Source organism: Podarcis pityusensis (genome assembly GCF_964106645.2).
Source record: "Podarcis pityusensis genome assembly, chromosome: 4".
Classification (NCBI taxonomy): domain Eukaryota; kingdom Metazoa; phylum Chordata; class Lepidosauria; order Squamata; family Lacertidae; genus Podarcis; species Podarcis pityusensis.
Window position 1 is genome coordinate 68088829 of NC_138027.1, and position 20082 is coordinate 68108910.

The 20082-nt window shown below is 38.8% G+C and overlaps 1 protein-coding gene across 3 annotated transcripts in view; it reads right to left on the reverse strand.

Moving 5' to 3' along the window:
• The window catches only part of FRMPD4 (FERM and PDZ domain containing 4), a 203489-nt gene that overhangs the window by 108082 nt on the left and 75325 nt on the right, over positions 1–20082 (reverse strand). The window contains exon 1 of one of the 3 annotated variants that reach the window (XM_081001280.1): positions 9775–9989. The exons of the other annotated variants lie outside the window; for them this stretch is intronic. The gene's annotated coding sequence lies outside the window, so the exon portion shown is untranslated. Of the gene's footprint in view, positions 1–9774; positions 9990–20082 lie in introns of those variants that run through there. 3 annotated transcript variants of the gene reach the window in all.

Genomic DNA, 20082 nt, shown 5'->3' on the forward strand with positions numbered 1-20082 from the left:
TGCCCATAACAATGGACAATAACTAGCAATGCTTATGGAATCTGCCACTCCCAAATTCCATAATTCCATAATGATTATAATAAATCCTCAATGAATGAATCGCCTTCTAAACCATCATTGCAAGGTGATTTACAATGAATATAATTAAAAGCAGTTAACAAATATAACAAATACATGTAAAGCAAGACTAAAACCATACAAGAGTAGACACTTGTGGTAAAGACCCCTTTTTATCCAGCAGGGATAATGGGGTCAATGACGGTGAAGAGGTCAATACCCTCAAGCCTAATAGTGTCACCAGTCTCCCACTTTGAGTTAAGGATAGGCAAAATGATGGAGCTCAGTCTATGATTTGGGAATCTTATGGTAGGTGAAAGACTTAACCCACATTGTCATTTGAGAGATGTTTGCTAGTTTGTTTCAGCACTAGGACTCATGAAGAAACACAGAAGCATAGGAAGCTGACTTGTCTTATACAGAGTCATACCATTGGCTCATCTAGCCTGCTAATGTCTACAATGTTGGGCAGTGTAATTATTAGCTCTTATGAAGTCAAATACTGTATAACAGCTGCCCAAACTAAGTATTGTAAATAAAAAGCATCAAAAACACCAGGTGCACTATATGACTGAACTATTAGTATATATTGACATTATGTAACTTCAATGATAATGCCACTAAGTTTCTACCCATTAAGTGGTTAAAATTATCTTGTGAATGTATGTTATATAAACTGCCATTAAATGCTCACAAATATTCTGCAAAGAGGATGAAAGTGTCAGCAATCAAACCCTGGCAGAACAGTGTCGTTTTTATTTTATTTTATTTGGGAAGAAAAGGTTTGTTTTTGCTGAGTACCTGAGCCCAGGGCTGAGTACTGCTAGCAGAGATTGCAGTGGTGGGATTTGATTTTTATTTGGTTGCATGAATTATATTTATAGTTATCTAGTTTTATCTGGTTTTTATATTAAAGCTCCACTAATTACAACAATTGACTTAATTCTACCAGTAATTAACATTAAAATAACTCAGCATTTTTATTTCATGGGTTAGTTTCACAGTACAGCTGGATAACAACAATAATCCATGAAAAATTATGTCTGGGCTTTGACAGCAAGTTGTGCCTGTTCAATGGTCAATTCCCAATCTCTCCCATGGTAGATTTTATGCCTGCACAGTAGATATCTGGTTGTCTGAGCTTTCGAAGTACCATCCTATAGCAGGTTAGAAACACAGTGTGCTCCAGATACCACGTTAATAAGCATTATGCTAGTTTGCAAAATTAGTACAGTATATTGGATCTATACTTAGTCATATGTCTAGCAAAGACCCACTCTACTCTAAATCATGACTAAACTAACACTGATTTTCCTGCAAACAACCCATCAATTTCAATGAAAGTTTATCTTTAAAAAATGTAAAGAAATAATGTGTGGATTCATCACATATAGCACATTGCCTCCAAGTAGGATAGAAATATAAACTGTAAAATATTATCATCAGCAACAACAACAATGGCACTTAGGTCTTCTAGACAGCAATGAGATATATCAAATCAATGTTAACAAACAACTTAGCTACATACAACACTTTCAACCAGTCCAGTATTCTTTTTTCCAAAAGCAAGAAAGCTAAAAGGTATGCTATGTTGGTGATTGACACATTTATAAACAAGCAGGGTGCATTCTGTTGTTGTTCTTGCCTGCATGAGTAACTACAATCACTATTATGGATTGTTCCTGGTTTGAGAGCTCTGTCCATATTAAGTAGGTAAATTTAACAGAGCTCTAGAAAGAACAATTCAGCAGAATAAGAAGAATAAAGGGTGGAGTTTGACCCTCTTTTTATGGGGAGGATACAATTGTGTGTCTGAAGAAACTTCTGTGTTTAGTTTTAAATACAGGAGGCAAAGAGGAATCCTTACTATCCTTCAAGAATAAAACTACAAACAAGGGCAGATTACCTTGTAGAAATATAGGTCAACATCCAGTTGTATCACTTTAGCCCTACAATGGATGTTCTGCACAAGTGAACTCATATTTCCTCTCCTCTCCCTGCAGCTCCTTGTACACACCTAGATCTGCTCCAGAGGGTTGAAGGACCCTCTGGGGAGGATGTGGGGAAGGGAGGAGAAGAGGAAGGGGAAGTCCCACTACATGTCTACAAGCATGATATTGCCCATAATGTTTAGTGGGTAAGATAAAGGTTGGTCTTCTTTGGTGAAGCTCAAGGATAGATGTTTTCTATATTACTTGTTTTAAAAACTGAAATTGCTGTGCCATTCAACAATAGGAACAATGTACATATTAGCTACGGTGGTTACACTCTGCTTCCATGGTCAGAGGCAGTAATGCTTCTGAATACCAGTTGCTGGAAACCACACAAGGGGAGAGTGCTCTTATGCTTGGGTTCTGCTTGTGGGTTTTCCAACAGGCATGGGGTTGGCCACTATGAGCTAAGGTTGCTGGACCAGATGGGCTATTGGCCAGATCCAGCAGGCTCCTCATAGGTTCTTACATGACCCAACAGCCATTGAAAAAGATGGTTACAACAAACTTTTAATATCCTATTTTGCCAGCAGTGGTAAATGGCTAGACTGACTATAGTGTACCAAGTGAGAAGGTGGAAGTCTTATGGAGATGGGTAATTCAGCAAATGTGCAGAGTACTTCTATGTAGACAATGCAGGCTTCCCGTATCTACTTTGAATATCTGCTCTGGAAAGAAGCCTCTCTATGATTCATTGTCCTGTGCCATTTTGTAGCCACCTTCTGTCACCTTCTCAGTTTGCTGCAAACTAATAGTTCCCCACCCTTTTTACCACAATCCATTATTACAGTCTCCTGAAATTTAATCTGCCATTTAGTCCTTGGAAAATGGAACAGAACAGAGTGATTAATTGTTGTTTTTACAGCAATATCATCATCTCATCCTCATTCTACCCTTTGGATGAGGCATAGGTAGTCGTCTCTGCAAAAGTTAAGAGATTCAAGGACAGTTTTTGAACACAAAGTGCTCTCAGCTCCATTTTCCTGCGTTAAAAAAACTCTTCAAATCTGTCTCATAATGAAGGACTTTTATTGTTTTAAACTGGTGCTTTAATGCAAAGATTGCATTTTCAAAATAAATATCATTTTAAAGTACGGTAGTTCAAAGGCACCTTTGGGTAATTTTCTATGTAAATGTAAAGTTACATATACGTGTTTTATCTTCATTATTCCATCTAAACCTTTTCATTTATACTCCTCCCACAAAAGATTTATTTCCCCATGATCTCTGAAGCTCTTTAGTTACCAAGGAAATCTGTTCCTTTGTCAGCTGTGAAATACGGCCTTTGATATTTTATTGATCTGGTGTAAACCTGCCAACATCCCTATACAGCATGAAAGAAACTTATATTTCAACATAATCTAATGGAACATCAATAAAATAAAATCCAACCTTTCTCTAGTTACTCTCAAAACGAACTATTTGCATAATTCATTTCATCGTGAAAGTCCTTAAAACAACATTATTTTACTGAATTTCTATGCAAGGACTTTTAATATCTGCATAGAAATGTGTTTCATGCTTCACTGGGATGATATTATATGTTTGAAATGTGAAGCACTAAATTTACACTGAGATTAACATGTTCCACAAAAGAGAAATATGGGTGGCTATTGACTAAATACTTGAGCCACTGAAGTCTCCAACATAGGTCTTACACCTCTAGCTTCATATGACTTTTGCCATTCATTGAACTTAGTTTAGTTCCAAAACTACTGCAGCTATTTGAACTAATTTTCCAGTCTTCTGTAAATGTGAACCAGCTCTAAGAATATACCCCTCCCCCATCCACCCCAAACACCTTACAGTTTAGAAATATCTGTAGGAGGTGAACTTATTTTTGAGAACAAGAACTGCTCTTGTGCTACAGTGACTTAATTCCGCTGCTCCACTGGGATCACAAAAACTATATTTGCAATTGCTGAGCTACATGCTCAGCAAATTCATATTCTAGAGTTGTACCTGGGGTATTTGGATTCAGACTGCACATAAGAAACTGTATTTTTGAAGGTTAAGAAAAAAGCTAGCACTTGATAGAAACAAGGTTCTACTAAATCACACCAGTCCAAAGAGTGAAATGGTAGGTTGATAATTATACCCTTTCCCCTAGTACAGTCATACCTTGGTTTTGAAACAGCTTAGTTCCAGAATGCTTTGGCTCCCGAACACCGCAAACCTGGAAGTGACTGTTCCGCTTTGCTAACTATTTTTGGAAGTTGAACATCCAACAGGGCTTCCACGGCTTCCAAGGAAGCTCCTGCAGCCAATCAGACGCCACGCTTTGGTTTTCGAATGGACTTCCAGAACTGATTCTGTTCGACTTCCAAGGTTTGACTGCATTTTGCTGTTGTTGTTTTATAATGTATCAGACCTTCATACCCCACATGCATAGATGCTCAGAGCAAATAATAACTTTATGGAGTGCTTCATTAGCATCAACAGAAAGTAATGCACGAAGTGGTCTGTACCTCATTTATTTGCATTAGTATCCAACCACCGCATCAACTCCCCTCAATTATGTTTTTTGGGAGGAGGGTCTATAAAGAGACACCAGTTTCAAATAAATGTGAAGCAGTCCAGTTCCTAGAATCCTAGAATGGAGGGGACCACAAGGATCATCGAGTCCAACCCCCTGCAACGCAGGAATCTTTTGCCCAACGTGGGGCTCCAAAGAAAACACTAAGGAGTAAACCCTCTCTAAGACGGTTGGATGGCACCTTGTTCGCCTCCTTCTGGCAAGTCCTGCAGCCAAGCAGGTGCTCTGCATTCCTTTGGACCACATCAATGAGGCTGAGAGTGGGGTCTTGTTGTCTGGGAAGCCCAGGATCTCCATATGCACTGCCCAGGCTTGCATCCCAGAGAGGTCACTTTGGTGCTGCTAATGCAGCAAAAACAATGCAGGGTGGAGCAGTTACTAATTACCTTTCTCTGCAGCCACAGCAGGTGCTGTGATTCTCCAGCGGTTTAACTTCACCCCTGGAGGCGCACTCCACTATCTCTTGAGACAGAAGGATGCCAACAAACCACTTAATATTCTGAAAATCTTTAAGCAGTGTGTACAACATAAAAACAGTAAACAATCTCACTAAAACAACAAGAACATAAAAACAGTTTTAAAAAAAGCATATAAAAACATAGCAGTGATTCGGGGAACTCATACAGATAAAAACAAAGGCTAGTCTTATAGCCCAGGCAAAAAGGTACGTCTGTACAAAATGTCTGAAGCAACTGAGGGTTGCTGCTTCTTGTATTGTGTCAAATTTATGATCCTGACCCTGGCATGAAACATTTTGCTGAGTTAGTTTGCCCTTGTTCTTTCTATTACTTTATCATGCTGCTATTCATAAAAATGGGGTTTTATAGGTATAATACAATATTTCTACGTATTAGAGATGAACAGATTTTCCCTACCAGTTGCACTATTGTTATGTGGCTTTGCTCTCCCAAATCTTCACTGTCTTCTTCCTAATTTAACATGGAGAATGTCTGAACTTAAATCTTCGGAATGGTGCATGGCAGATTTTAGAATTGCACCACTTTCCTTCTCATGCATAAAATATTACACTAGTTTTCACTTATTCCCAGGGCTTTTTTTCAGCCAGAACTCACCAGAATGCCATAGCCATCATAAGAGAACAAGAGAGGCATTTGTGGTGAGTTCTGGCACCTATTTTTCTAGAAAAAATAGCACCAATTATACATAACGAACAAGGAATACCAGATGCTACCTGGAATTCCAACAGGACAATCCCTATGGTCCAACTGAGCCACAAAGGGCTCGTCTACACTTCTGCTTGTTCTGTGCCTAGAAAGCATGGGTCTGAGATGTTTTGTGTTCTCCCCACAGTTTCCCCCTGGAAAATACATCCTTTAACGCCAAATTAGACCATATGGCAGTCTGTGGATAACCCGATTGCTGTTTGGTCCGATTTAAGAGTAAACCCCAGATTTTCCCAGGGGGAAATGGTGGGGCAAACAGAGGTGGGGTCTAGCCGGTGTACCATAGCCACAATCCTACACCAAATCTAACAGAAATGACAGCTGTAGAAACAATCTAAACAAACCAGTACCTGCAGACTTTGCCACACCATCCTTGAAAAGTGCATAGCCACCATTCAATCATGGCGTTATTGCCAATGAGGCCCTCATGCATAATCATGCATGGATTCTACCCATAAATATGCAGCAAGAGCAGGGAAGCCACAATGATGTCACCCTTTCTAATGTGCATGTTTGTGTGTGTGCACGTACACAACCAACCCCCCCCCCCCCCCACACAGGCCTTAAGATTTAATGACATAAGGTTCCCCCAAGGAGAATTTCCTAGGAGGAGGGTTCAACTCTGACTGTGGTGTATGATTTTACACACACAACACTAATAGCACGGCACGTACCATTGGCACTGGCATCTCCATCAGAGGAAGAATATTTTTATGAGGGAAAGGGAAGGAAGACACATTCATTTCCTTTCAAGGAAGAAAGGAAACCAAAGCATACAGGATCTACAGGAAGCAAAATGATGGCACCCCATTTATTTGTGGCACCCCTTTCCTTCCTCTTTCTGCCATTCCCATCCCCTCCCCCATTTTTATTTGCTGCCTGAAATTGGGTCACAGAATCTCCAGCCTTGTCTTAGGACATGAGACCTTTGGGACAAGCCTGTCCCTGTACATCTGGCATACACTGGGGATAGCAACGTGTCGCAAGCCAAGCAACAGGGCAAACCCTTCCACCTCCATTTTCCAGCCAGGATAATAATAATAATAATAATAATAATAATATACCCCGCCTATCTGGCTGGGTTTCCCTAGCCACTCTGGGCGGCTTCCAACAAAATATTAAAATACCGTAATACATCAAACATTAAAAGCTTCCCTAAACAGGGCTGCCTTCAGATGTCTTCTAAAAGTCTGATAGTTGTTTTTCTCTTTGACATCTGGTGAGAGGGCGTTCTACAGGGCGGGTGCCACTACCAAGAAGGCCCTCTGCCTGGTTCCCTGTAACTTGGCTTCTCGCAGCGAGGGAACTGCCAGAAGGCCCTCAGCGCTGGACCTCGGTGTGGCTAATTTCCAAGGATACACAAATTACTGTGCCTAGTGGCTGGATGAAACTGTTCTCCAAACCATATCCCTGCAAAGGACACAGGTTACCCAAGAATATGATATTTATTACCCTGTGTAATGTTGATCACTCACTGAAAATATACAATGATTCATTTTAAGAAACCAGGTGTAGGCCCAAGCAAAATAGACACATCATGCTGAATATACACACTGCCTATTATGTGAAAGGTAGAGTGCTATATAAGAGCATGCCTTAGGTTTTGGAACCACTAGATATGTAACCACTTGTTTCCATTATCATGTCTGCTAATGGCAAAATATTATTTAATTTCTCCTCATATTCTCAGTGAGAATATACTTTCCTTTTTAAATATCACAATTCCCAGTTTCCATACTGTTCAATATAAAGAATAATAAGACAATGCGATGTTGGAAATAAGGAACTTTCATAGCATTGTAAACAAGGAAATCACACCCCCAAACAAAAACATTAAGGAAAAGTAAGTTTTCACCTCCATTAGACAAAACAGCACTGCCATTAATGCCTGCACTTTTTTTCCCAACAAAACACTAAAAATATTAAAACACATGGATATTACCAAGACAAATGTAAGCACTTTTAAAATGCTTTTGTTTCAGTGGGAGAAATTCAAGAATGCACTTAAACCCTTCCATTGAAATCTATGGGACTTAAGGATAACCCTGACTTGATCACCTCCATTCAAAAAGGCTAAAAAGTGAAACTTGAGAAAGCTCATTGTTAATATGAGGCAAAAGTTTAACTGGAACTTTACAACACATCACCTTGCTGCTAACACAGAACAGAACACAGAGCACACAGAAAGAACATTCCCTTACCTCAGAAGTCTTTAATGGGTCGGAACAATTTGGATTGTCTCTTGCCCTTTTTCTATGCACAACCATAAAATTTTAAAAGAGCTCTTTGCCAGTCTCCACTGCACCAGATAAAAATAAAATGCACAAGCTAGAGCGTTTGACAAATGGAGGTACCAATGCAATCCCTCACCCTAATTTATTGCCAGACAACTTGTCACTTTCTCCCTCTCTTTTCTTATTGGATCCTTCTTGGAATGTGAGCCAGCTCACATTCACATCAACCTAAAGCAGCAGAAATAGCAAAACAGTCTCACAGGTCTTTAAAAAATGTTTCATATGACAACAGTTCACATAATCATTTGCCATCCAGAAAAATAGCTCCTTCTGAAAAATTCACCAGGGCATTAATTTACTAGTGCAGCGGGCTCTGTTTAGAATTTGTGGTCCTCATGTATAGGACTGCCACAGGCATTCTTAAATTATCAGTCTTAAACACGGATTAAATCTACTTTCATGCAATAAATGGAAAACAGCCCCTTATGATACTCCTTTCCCAGTGTGCATGAAATAAATTGCAGCCTATGACTAGGTTGTAATATTTAAAAGAGGACTCCAGCCAGTAAATGTGAGGATATAGGAACTGAACTTATACTAGGCTGAACTCATATCCAGAGAACATATATGTTCAAATAGCAGTGACATGAGGCTTACTACACAGTTTTGCAGCTGCTCTTTCAGGCACACCAATCAAGTGGTTCCAATGGCAAGGCATGTTACTCATTAGTGAAATTCTTCAGCAACGCAGCGTGTGAGTTTGTGTACAAGTGCGTGCATACACTCATGTGTGCATACATTTTTAATCTGAAACTTTTTGTTCCTTACAGGAAGTAAATTTTCACCAGCAAACTCTGCAGATTCATAATAAATTGAGTATTAGCGGCAAACATTTTCTACAGATTTCTGTCTCTGAAATATCATTTTCATCCTTTGCATAAAATAACAGTGTTGCAGTGCTATAGAATATACTTTTTGGCTCAGTGAAACTTGAGGCCTCTTTAGTAATGCAAGTTGCCTAATGTTCAAGGAGGAAAACACATGAGAAGCAAATCCTCACCGACATTGTGCATCCGAAGTGCAATCACTTCCAGGAGAGTAATTTCTCTTTTCTCTCAATATAGCTGCAAAATCTGAAGCCGAATAAGTTTGAAACATGCATGTGCCTGGAAGTTACACAGAACATTAATCTTAACCTTCTTGTTATTATCTAGTACTCTCATTCATTTGCTGTGCCAAATTAATACTGTTTCTAAAATATCAAGTAAAGAAGCAAGATGATACCCATACTCCATTGCAAACAAACATCCGATTCCACTTAAATGAAGAATTTAGTGCAATACTGAAGAAACGATCAAGTCTAGGATTGCGTCTCTGTATATTAAGCTTCTATGGCTATGAACGCCCAATAACCAAAAAGCATGTCTCTAAGGTATACTTTTGCTCACAAAAAATATTGCTTTGGGATAGTCATATCAAACATTCTCATTTACAGTCTCATTTCGTTTCAGCACTAAAATAGAGAGGTGCAGGAGGGGGGGTGAGAGAAAGATTGAGGGAAGGGGGAGAGAAAGAGAGAGGAAAAAATGAATGAGAGCTCTGCAGTGCTGTTACAATTTTAAGAAGCAAAATGAAGAAGGAAAACCTGGAAAGACATTTGAATCCTTTGTGGCCCCTGACACAACACTATCCATTCCATAGAATGATACAACAGGTGACGTTGTGACGAATGCAACTTTGTAAAGCAGTTATTGGTTAAATTTCGTCCAGACCTGGGCTATGCAGAAATCTGTAATCTTGCCAAACGATTCTTTGAAGAATGTCTTCAGCGTTCAAAAAGACCAGCAAATAAACATCCAGTAAAAGAGTAGGGTAAGTAGCTGACAGCTTTAACCTTTCCTCCCCGCTCCCAATAAACCGGTAGATAAATAAATAAATAGACAGACAAGCAGACAGACTGTTCCCTGTTTGCTCAAGATGCTTCTCCTTCCAACATTCAATTTGAATGAGCCAGTGCAAATGCACTGCTCATCCTCTCATGAGGCCAGGATGCATTTATGTGAAACATGAGGAGAATGCCTAATGCTGAAACATACTCTCTGCATCTTCAATGAGATTTCATTACAAGGCTCTCTTTTCACTTCACTAGCACATACTATGGTACCCTGCAAAGTAGTCTCTATCTTCCGTGGTCATTCATTGCAGATGCAGGAAAATGTCACTTTCAGATATATTAACTATGCCCTCTGCTAACACCAAGCAACTACCATTCCCAGCACCCTTAACAAACCACTTTTTCCAGGATACTTTTGGGAAAGCCGTGTGCTTTAAATGTATGGTGTGAATGTGACCTATCTTCAAAAGGCAGTGCAATAGCGTTCACAAGAAATAAACACACATGCATTGCTGCGTGTTTTTAGGGCACTGAAATATCCTGTAAATTATGAAGGGTACTGGGCAACTTTAGTCATGCTCAGAGCAGACCCATTGAAATCAACATTACGACTCTGGAGCCCATTGATTTCAATGGGTCTACTCTGAGTATGACTTACGTGGTTATCACCCATTGTAATATAAACTATGTGTATCTATGTTAGAGCTGAACACAGGAATGTGGAAAAAAACCCTGGATAATCTCAGGCAAAAACAAGTAAAGTGCCACCGGCTTTAGTAATACAGTGGTACCTCAGGTTACATACGCTTCAGGTTACATACGCTTCAGGTTACAGACTCCGCTAACCCAGAAATAGTACCTCGGGTTAAGAACTTTGCTTCAGGATGAGAACAGAAATCGTGCTCTGGCGGCGCGGTGGCAGCAGGAGGCCCCATTAGCTAAAGTGGTGCTTCAGGTTAAGAACCTTTCAGGTTAAGTACAGACCTCCGGAACGAATTAAGTACTTAACCCGAGGTACCACTGTATTATGTTTTTATATGTGTTGGAAGCCACCCAGAGTGGCTGGGGCAATCCATCCAGATGGGTGGGGTATAATAGAATTAGCAAAATTATGAAGAGCTATTTGGGAAGGTCGCCTGTGATGTGCCATTCTGGTGGCATTTACTATGCATGTGTAAGAAGATGAAATGTGCTGAAGATCTAATTGCTGCTAAAATCTATCATTGCAGAGAACATTGAGAACTGCAGAGGACTTTCCCAGCCCCCATTGGAGAAGTGGAAAATGTAGGTTAGGGCGATTGCTTAGAAGCATTTCATAATCACAGTATTTTCTACCTGAAGAAATATTTATTCATACCCACTTCCCCTATAATGGAAAACCTGTTGACCGAGACCATTTATTGCTGCCTTTATAGTGTCTGGTACTAGACCCTTATTTAGCAGCAGCATAGAATGGTGACTAATTCCACAAGTTGTAGGGACACCTTGAGGATAACTCCCTTATTTTCATCGACCAGAAGCCTGCAGGCAACATTTATTCCTTTTTAGCACAATCACAGCACAGTGCCTGACATTTGAAGCACATAATTTTTTCTTATTTTATTATCTGACTTCAGGTTTTCTAAACTGCTTCCTCTGAAGGAAAAGATTATACTGCACATATGGAACAGGCCCAGGCACTATAAAAAATATGGAAACATGTTGACCTTTGGAAGTTCCATATACTCATGTGATTTTGACTCTGGTTAGGGGAGAGATTTCAGGCAAAGTGTTGAAGGTAAGTTTCAGGGGAAGACTTCATTATCATTGCATCCACCTGCCACTATAGTGAAAGAGAAAGCCTATTTTTTATTGCAAGAAAGTGGACTGTAGCACTACAATTTACGCTATAGCAGCCGGGATAGCTCAGTTGGTAGATTAATCTCAGCGTCGTGGGGCTGAGCCCCTACATTGGGCAAAAGAGTCTCACATTGCAAGGTGATGACTCTCGTGGTCCTTCCAACTCTACAATTCTATGATTCTATCAGCATTCCTGTCAAGATACGACAGGAAACAACCAGAGACATTTTTGTTCCAACAAGCTATTCACAGTTGGATCACTATTTCTCTGCAATGGGTCTACACTTTGTTTTGTTTGTAAATTCATCATCATGTTATTTTATATGCTGTTTTTAATTGTATTTGGTACACTGCCTTGGGATATATGTGGAAGGCAATTAATAAACACCACCATGGATAATAATAATAATAATAATAATAATCAGCCCCAACCACCATGGGGTTAATGGGATTTCAGATCCGAAACATCTGGAGAGTCCAGCTTGAGGACGGCTGGTTTATAGCAATATTTAGGCTACAGCTTAAACTGGATATGTGGGCATCTTAGAAAAGTAAGTCATTTTCATGGAATTTAATTGTGGCACAGGATCTTAATCCACCTGAACAAATTGACCCAAATATAATATAATTAGCTTTTTTGCCACCTCCCATTCTTATTTTCTTTTTAAAAAATGATTCTGGGACCTGGCCATAAATGTAAAGCATAGCAGTTTTGAAAACTGGATGAATTTGTATCCATGTCTACTCAGAAACAAGCCTGAACAAGTTCCATGTGGTTTAATGCCCAACAAGCAAGTTATCAGATGGCAAACTAATTCTTGATCAGTGTACTCTGATCATTTCTTCTACTCCTTTCCAAGCCTCAGTCCTTTTCTTTGATATTATTTACAGGGCTAGATGTCATAAAACAGTAACTATTGTCCAAGGGTGAACATCAATGACTGCACAATATAAGTAGTTATTAAAGAGAAAATGAGCCTGTATTAAAGTTATTTTATTTCTACAAAATAATAATACTAATAATAATACGCACAGTTCTTTAGAGTTCTTATACAAACTTTCCCAAAAACCGTGCTACATTGAACATGCCTCTAAAATGCAAGTTGAAGTTTCCAGTAACAGCATATTCCATAGAACATATTCCAAATTCTTCACAGTCTTCATTTAATTTGTACACTATGCCTTTCCTTTTCCTTTTTAGATCATTTTATCTTTTCCAGGTTGCCTTCCCATTATTAGGGATGTGAATTCTGTACGAAGCTGGATTGTGGGGAGGGTTGTGTGCATCTACTATATACAGTTGCTCTCGTACCACTGCTTCCCTCCAATGGCCCAGAACTGACAGTCGGGCCAAGTTTATAAAAGCCTGCCCACTGACATAGTTCATTACCTTGGGCATGGTGTAAAGCAAGAAAAAGGACTTTAAAAGACTTACCAACCAACGTACTGAAATCTGTATTGAGTTAGACATCAAGCAAGGAAGAAATTAAATACAGATCTGCAGCTAAAATACTGTAACCCCACAGCAAACATTAAAATATATATATTTATATTTATACTTTTCATTTTACAACAAATACAAAACATAGATTTAAATTATTCCACACATCATATTTTGACTCTCCTTCTCTCCTTTCTGCGGTTTCTTATATTTATACTACTTTTGTACTGCATTTCCAAGTTAGCCCTATTTATTTTTTATCCCAATCAATATATGTTTTCTGTTACTGCACATTTTTACTTTAATCCTGCTAATGTCTTAATTTGCTTACAATAATTTTGTAAATATTCAATAAAAGGTTTCCATTCTATATTTAAAAGTTTATCGTCTTGGTTTCTTATTGTTCCAGTAAATTTCACCATTTCTAATAGCTTCTGTTGCCATTTTTCTTTGGTCAACATTTTCTTCTTTCCATCTTTGGGCAAAAATCACTTGTGCGGCAGTGGTCGCATAAATAAATATTTATATTGCTTAGGTAACTCTAATCCACATAATTCTCACAGCAAACATGGTGGAAATTGAGACCCATCTCCAATCTATGTAGAATAGCAGGGTAGTGCTCCTTTCAGTATAGAGACTTTGCTAATTATGAGACACATTGCTAATGGGTAGTGTGGAAAATAATTCTTCCACTGTCTGTACCCTGTGCTAATCCTCCAAATTGCTGCAATCAATTGACTGGTGCAAGAAAAAAAACCATTGTGCTGCTGAAATATTATGCAACAATCCCACAAGCTCATCAGTGAGGGAAGGAACGGCCTGGGTCTATCCATCCCCCCTCCCTTTCAACTGACAATTAAACCCACAAATGAGAGAAATGGTTATGTGCTGAAAGTAGGCTTTACTGACAAAAGAAAAGTACAGGTAACATTCCTCGGGTCCCCCTTCATATCTGATGTATAGACGGCTATGACAGCATGGGGACAGCTGCTGAGACTTTACCAGGCCAGGAAGCTTTTGACATTCTTGGACAACATGGCCCAATGCGTACCATCTCAGTTCCCTCTGGACTGGGGCAACTGCATTGTTATGACTCCATGGATACCATGGAGTCTTCTACTTCCTGATTAGAAGATTATTCTCTTCCTTGGAGAATAAGAGTCTTCCATTACAAGCAGCTATTTCCACAAGAATTTCCTTTTAACATTAGTAGCTCTAGTCTGGCAGCTCCATCAATTTAGATGACCAATGCATTACTCCAGTATAGTTTCAGTTACTCCTAAGTGTTCAAAGTACACCAAGCTCTCTAGTTTAAAAGGCTTTGGCTTCTTAAAACTGAGGGTCTTGGGAGCAAGCCAAGCAGGAACAAGGTGGGAAGATTTTATGAATGCTCATCTTTGGCCAAGAGTATAGAGAAACTCAATATAGGAGCCAAGTTGCCTGTGCCAATCTGTATGCATTATGTAACCCTCAAGGACCCCAAAGATCAGATTTAACTGCAAGGGGCTTCTCCTCACTTGCTAGAGTCCCCTCCCCCCACATAAATTCTAGGGATTTGTTCTGATTTGCAGTATGTGTGAATTATATTCATGCATTTAGCTCTATGGATGAAAAGGAGAATAACAGCAGAAGAATAAGAGTGATTCCTTTCTTCTAGCTGTCTCAGAGGATGCTCTGCTTCATGCAAGTGAGCTGCAGCAAATCAGGTGGTAAATCAGAAGCTTGAGTGCTCTTAACCTTTGAAGAGTTGGTCAGCCAATCTAGAATTTGATTGACAGTCCAGCCTGAGGCTGCAACCAGGCCCTTAAAATTAGAATTTCAACTGGATCTTTCATAGTTTAGCAGCAAGACAGGTCACCTTGAGATATCCTGTTGTCTTCTCTCTGCAGATATGAGGAAATGATTGTCAGCTCACTGAATTGTCCATTGAAAGTGATCTGCTTCTCAGCCCAGTGACTCTTTTAGTCTTCTTCTATTAGCTGCTCCATGATTTCAGACAGCAATCTGGATAAAAACCTCAGCCCCATGTATAAACTTCCAACAGCACCCTCCTTTCTCTTTAGCGCTGGTATAGTTATGGGGAGGTCTAGTCTTTCCTCATGCAGATCACTCTCTAAGAAGCTGAGCCACACTCTGTATCCCAAATAAAGTTTTCTAAAGCAGAGAGTAATCTTAACTCTGAAACAGACCATTCACTAATCGCTAACCCAATTCCTATGGTACTTCTGTATTCCCTCCCCCTTCTTCTTACACTGTTTCTTCCCCTCAAATGCTTATATCATGGTACAAACTTACAACACAGAACAAACACAATGTAAGTTGGATTAATCATAACAGAAAATGCTTAAAATAAAACTGTTGGTGTCATTAAGTCTCCTGAGGATCAGAAAAATACAGAAATGTTCTCTGACATTTATTGCCAAATTCCAGTCATAGGCTAAAAGAAGAAATTTGTCCAAAGCTTTTAACTATGGTGGAATTTGCATACATATAAAAAAGTTCTGAAAATGCTTTTTTACAGATAAAAGAGGCCATAAAGGGATTGAAAAGAGGGAAAGCCACAGGACCAGATGGATTTACAGCAGGCTACTATAAAGAAATGAGAGAAGCTTTAATGCTACCTCTGAAAGAAGTTATGAACAATATTTTAAAAGAAAGAGACATCCCAGAGACATGGAAGGAAGCATTCATTACATTTATCCCTAAACAGGACTCAGATTTAACACAAGTTAAAAACTACAGGCCTATTTCATTGCTCAATACAGATTATAAAATATTTGCAGGGATTTTAGCGAACAGATTGAAAAAAATATTGCAAGAAATCATTCATAAAGATCAAGCAGGTTTCCTTCCAGGCAGGCAGATGAAAGATAATATAAGAAATGTAATTAATATTTTGGAGTATCTGACTGCTAGGAATGAGAAACAAGCTATATTAATGTTTGTAGATGCAGAAAAGGCCTTTGATAATATTGCTTGGGATTTTATGTTGAAGAATTTGGAGTTTATGGACGTGGGGATTGAGTTCTTTAATGGGATAAAGCCAATTTATACAGAGCAGAAAGCAAAGCTAATTGTTAACAATGTGACTACAGAAGATATAAAAATAACAAAAGGAACTAGACAGGGATGTCCACTTTCACCATTACTATTTATAATGGTCCTAGAGGTTTTCTTAAGATCAATGAGACAAAATGAATTAATAAAAGGGGTAACAGTTGGTCAGAATGAATATAAAGTAAAAGCCTTTGCATATGATCTGGTAATTACGATTGAAGAACCATTAGAAAGTGTAAAAGAAGTCTTGGATGAGATTGAGAAATTTGGAATTGTGGCAGGGTTCAGACTAAATAAGAAGAAAACCAAAATAATTACAAAAAATATGGATCAAAGTATGATAGAAATAATGCAACAAAGAACAGAGATAGAGGTGGTGTAAAAGGTAAAATATTTAGGAATTTGGTTAACTCCTAAAAATATTGACTTGTTTCAGAACAACTATATACCGGTCTGGAATGGAATAAGGAAAGATCTAGACGTGTGGGGAAGAATTAAATTATCTTTTTGGGGTAGAATTTCTACGATAAAAATGAGTGTCCTTCCAAAGATGCTATTCTTGATTCAGACTATCCCCATATTAAAGGGGGTAGTAATTTTTAAAGAGTGGCAAAGAGTGCTTTCAAGGTATATCTGGCAGGGCAAGATGCCGAGAATTAAATTTAAGTTATTAACGGATGCAAAGGAAAGAGGAGGCTTCGGCCTGCCGGACTTGAAACTATACTACGAAGCAGCATGTCTTTGCTGGTTGAGAGAATGGATAAAATTCGAGAACAAGGAGTTATTAGATTTAGAAGGATTTGATAACAGATTTGGATGGCACACGTATTTATGGTGCGAAAAGAAGAAAATTCCGGAGCTCATTAATTGAAATATGGGATAGGTATAAAAACCTATTAGAACCAAGAGTTCCACACTGGTTGTCTCCATTAGAGGTTATGAGTGTAAAGAAAACAAATATTTGTTTTCTTTACACTCATAACCTCTAATGGAAATGCAAAGAAAAAGAAGGTAGGTTTTATCACATGTGGTGGGAGTGTAAGAAAGTGAAGGGTTTCTGGGAGATGATTTATAATGAAATGAAAAAGATGTTAAAATATACATTTGTAAAGAAACCAGAGACCTTTCTTTTAGGAATTACAGGGAAGGAAATAAGAAGAAAAGACTGTAAACTTTTTCAATATGCAGTTACAGCAGCAAGAATTCTACTGGCCCAGAAATGGAAACAAGAGGAAATACCGACGATAGAAGAATGGAGACTGAAGCTGACAGACTATTTAGAACTGGACAGACTAACCGGGAAAATTAGATATCTTCGAGACCAAAAGTTCATCGAGGACTGGGGGAAATTTGTTGAATATCTGAAAAGAATATGTGATGTGCAAACAACGCTGGTGGGGTTTCAAGAAGCACTGTAAAAGTTGAGATATATTGTTAAAAAGAAATAGAAGTGGGAGGGAAGTTTAATGGCAATATAATCAGAAGAAATGCGTAATTGAGAGGTAAATATGGATGATTGCTAGAGAAGCCGAAGGAAATCCAAAAAGAATTAAATTTGTGGAAATTCCGAAAAAAGAAAAAAAAGAAAATGCTTTTTTACAAAGCGTTTTTAAAAATACATTGAATTTACCATAAGGCTCACTGTCACCATCTAGTGTCACATTGTATACTGCACTTAAAACACACTTAAAACGTCGTATTTGCAGCTGTATAGCCAAGTCCTATATGTTACTTATAGGTTAAGTGTTTTGTTTTTGTCACAAAAGCAAGCAAAATTAATTTTTTTAAAATAAAAAAATTCCTAGATGAGAAAGGCAATTCCTTTTTTAAAAAAGACTACAATAAATTGCTAGTTTTTCAAAGCTTAAACAAAGCACACAATGTGAATACATACAAAAAAGTTAAATTTGCGTGGTTCTGTTGGAAACATATTGATAGTTAATACACAGATGCCTAAAATGCTATGAACTAATGGTTCGTGTTTGGGAACAGGCATTTTCTTTTTACTGAGTACAGTAAAAGCTATCATACCAAAAAAGGTAAATTCCTTTAAAAGTTTCTGTTCTTTAGTATCTTTGGCTTGGTGCAAATGTATTACACACCATGGAATTCAGCTTCTGGGAGCATGCCCCTCCCCCACCTCCTTTCTCTGGAGCAGGGATGGGAACCTGTGGCCCTCCAGATAATTTTAGACTCCAACTCCCATCAACCCCTGCAAGTATGGCCAACAGTCAGGGAAGATGGGAGATGTAGTTCTGCAACTTCTGGAAGCTCACAGGCTCTCCAGGTCTGCTCTAGAGCAACACTTTCCCATGACTTTTCCATCCTGACATTGAACATTATTTTACATTACGCAGGTGCTGATAACTATAGATTAAGGGCAGGGAACATTTTCTAGCTAAAGGGTCACATTACATTATGGGGAACATTTCAGGGGTTTCATGCCTGTGGGGTATATAGCCAGAGGTATAAATAGCCAGCCGTGACTTTTACTTTTTTATTGTAGGTTTCATTTCAGCCATGCAAGAATCAGAGGTTTCTATCCACAAATATCTCTCCATTCTCCACCCAAGTAAGCAACATACGTTAATAGGTTAATTCCAGCCTGGCAAAGGTACTCAAGGAGGGTAAAGAGAAGGGCTGGTGGGAGGTGTGGCTTGGGGAAAGGGGTATGGCTTGGGGGAAAGGGTATGGGCTTGGGCCAGAGGCCCAGAGAAAAAGAATTTGACGGTCTTATTTGGGGACCTGAAGTTCCCTATTCCTGCCATTGTTAATACCAAACATGTAGACTTAAACCTATGGTTTTAAAGCTGCTGTTGTATCGTTTAAAATATACTCTGGAATCATTTTATGATGGCACCATGGTTTGCATTAGCTTGCATGCTGAAAGTCTATGCTTCAACAAAGGCAAAAAACCGCATGCCTTTTTTCTCCGGAATTCAAATGTTTTTACTCCAGTCTTAGGCAACTGGGGGGGGGGGGGGATGCAACAGCTAGGTCAAAAAGACTTAGTAAGCAGAAAGCCAACCTGCCTGCTAATACATTTTTCCAAATCCTTCAGATAAGATCACTTTACCCTACCCTATTAAGATCAACAAGGCTCAAATTTAAATTGGCCAGTTCTAGAACATCTTTCTTATGAATCAAATATCTGAAGCAGTCTTTGTCCAGAACACAGAGGTATATTCACAGAAGCATGTTTGGAAAAGTCTAAGTCATAATTTGATTGACTAGGACCTTTCTTTAAGTTCTGGATCACAGCAAGGACACTGCCTCTGTAATAAGCCAACAAGCCAATTGCTATTCCTTATTGCACAGCTCCACTGGATTTGATGTTCCCATCACTCAATCTACTTGCAGATTCCTCAAATGAATACACTGTATTTCCTAAAACGACTTGGCTATTAACCCTTAACAATTATGTCCCCTCCCACTCTCTGCCAAAAAGCTGGAATGGCACAATGCTAATATTTACGTCCCCACCTTTTGCTATTATCTACAGTGGTACCTCAGGTTAAGTACTTAATTCGTTCCAGAGGTGTGTTCTTAACCTGAAACTGTTCTTAACCTGAAGCACCACTTTAGCTAATGGGGCCTCCTGCTGCTTGCTGCGCTGCCGGAGCACGATTTCTGTTCTCATCCTGAAGCAAAGTTCTTAACCCGAGGTACTATTTCTGGGTTAACGGAGTCTGTAACCTGAAGCGTATGTAACCCGAGGTACCACTGTATTTAAATTCTTACAGACATTTTGAAATTATAATGAACTTTAAAAAATAATAATCAATGTCCATTTGTTACCATGCCTTTGAGTAAGCACATTTCAACATCATGGAAAAAGTCGGGAGGCCA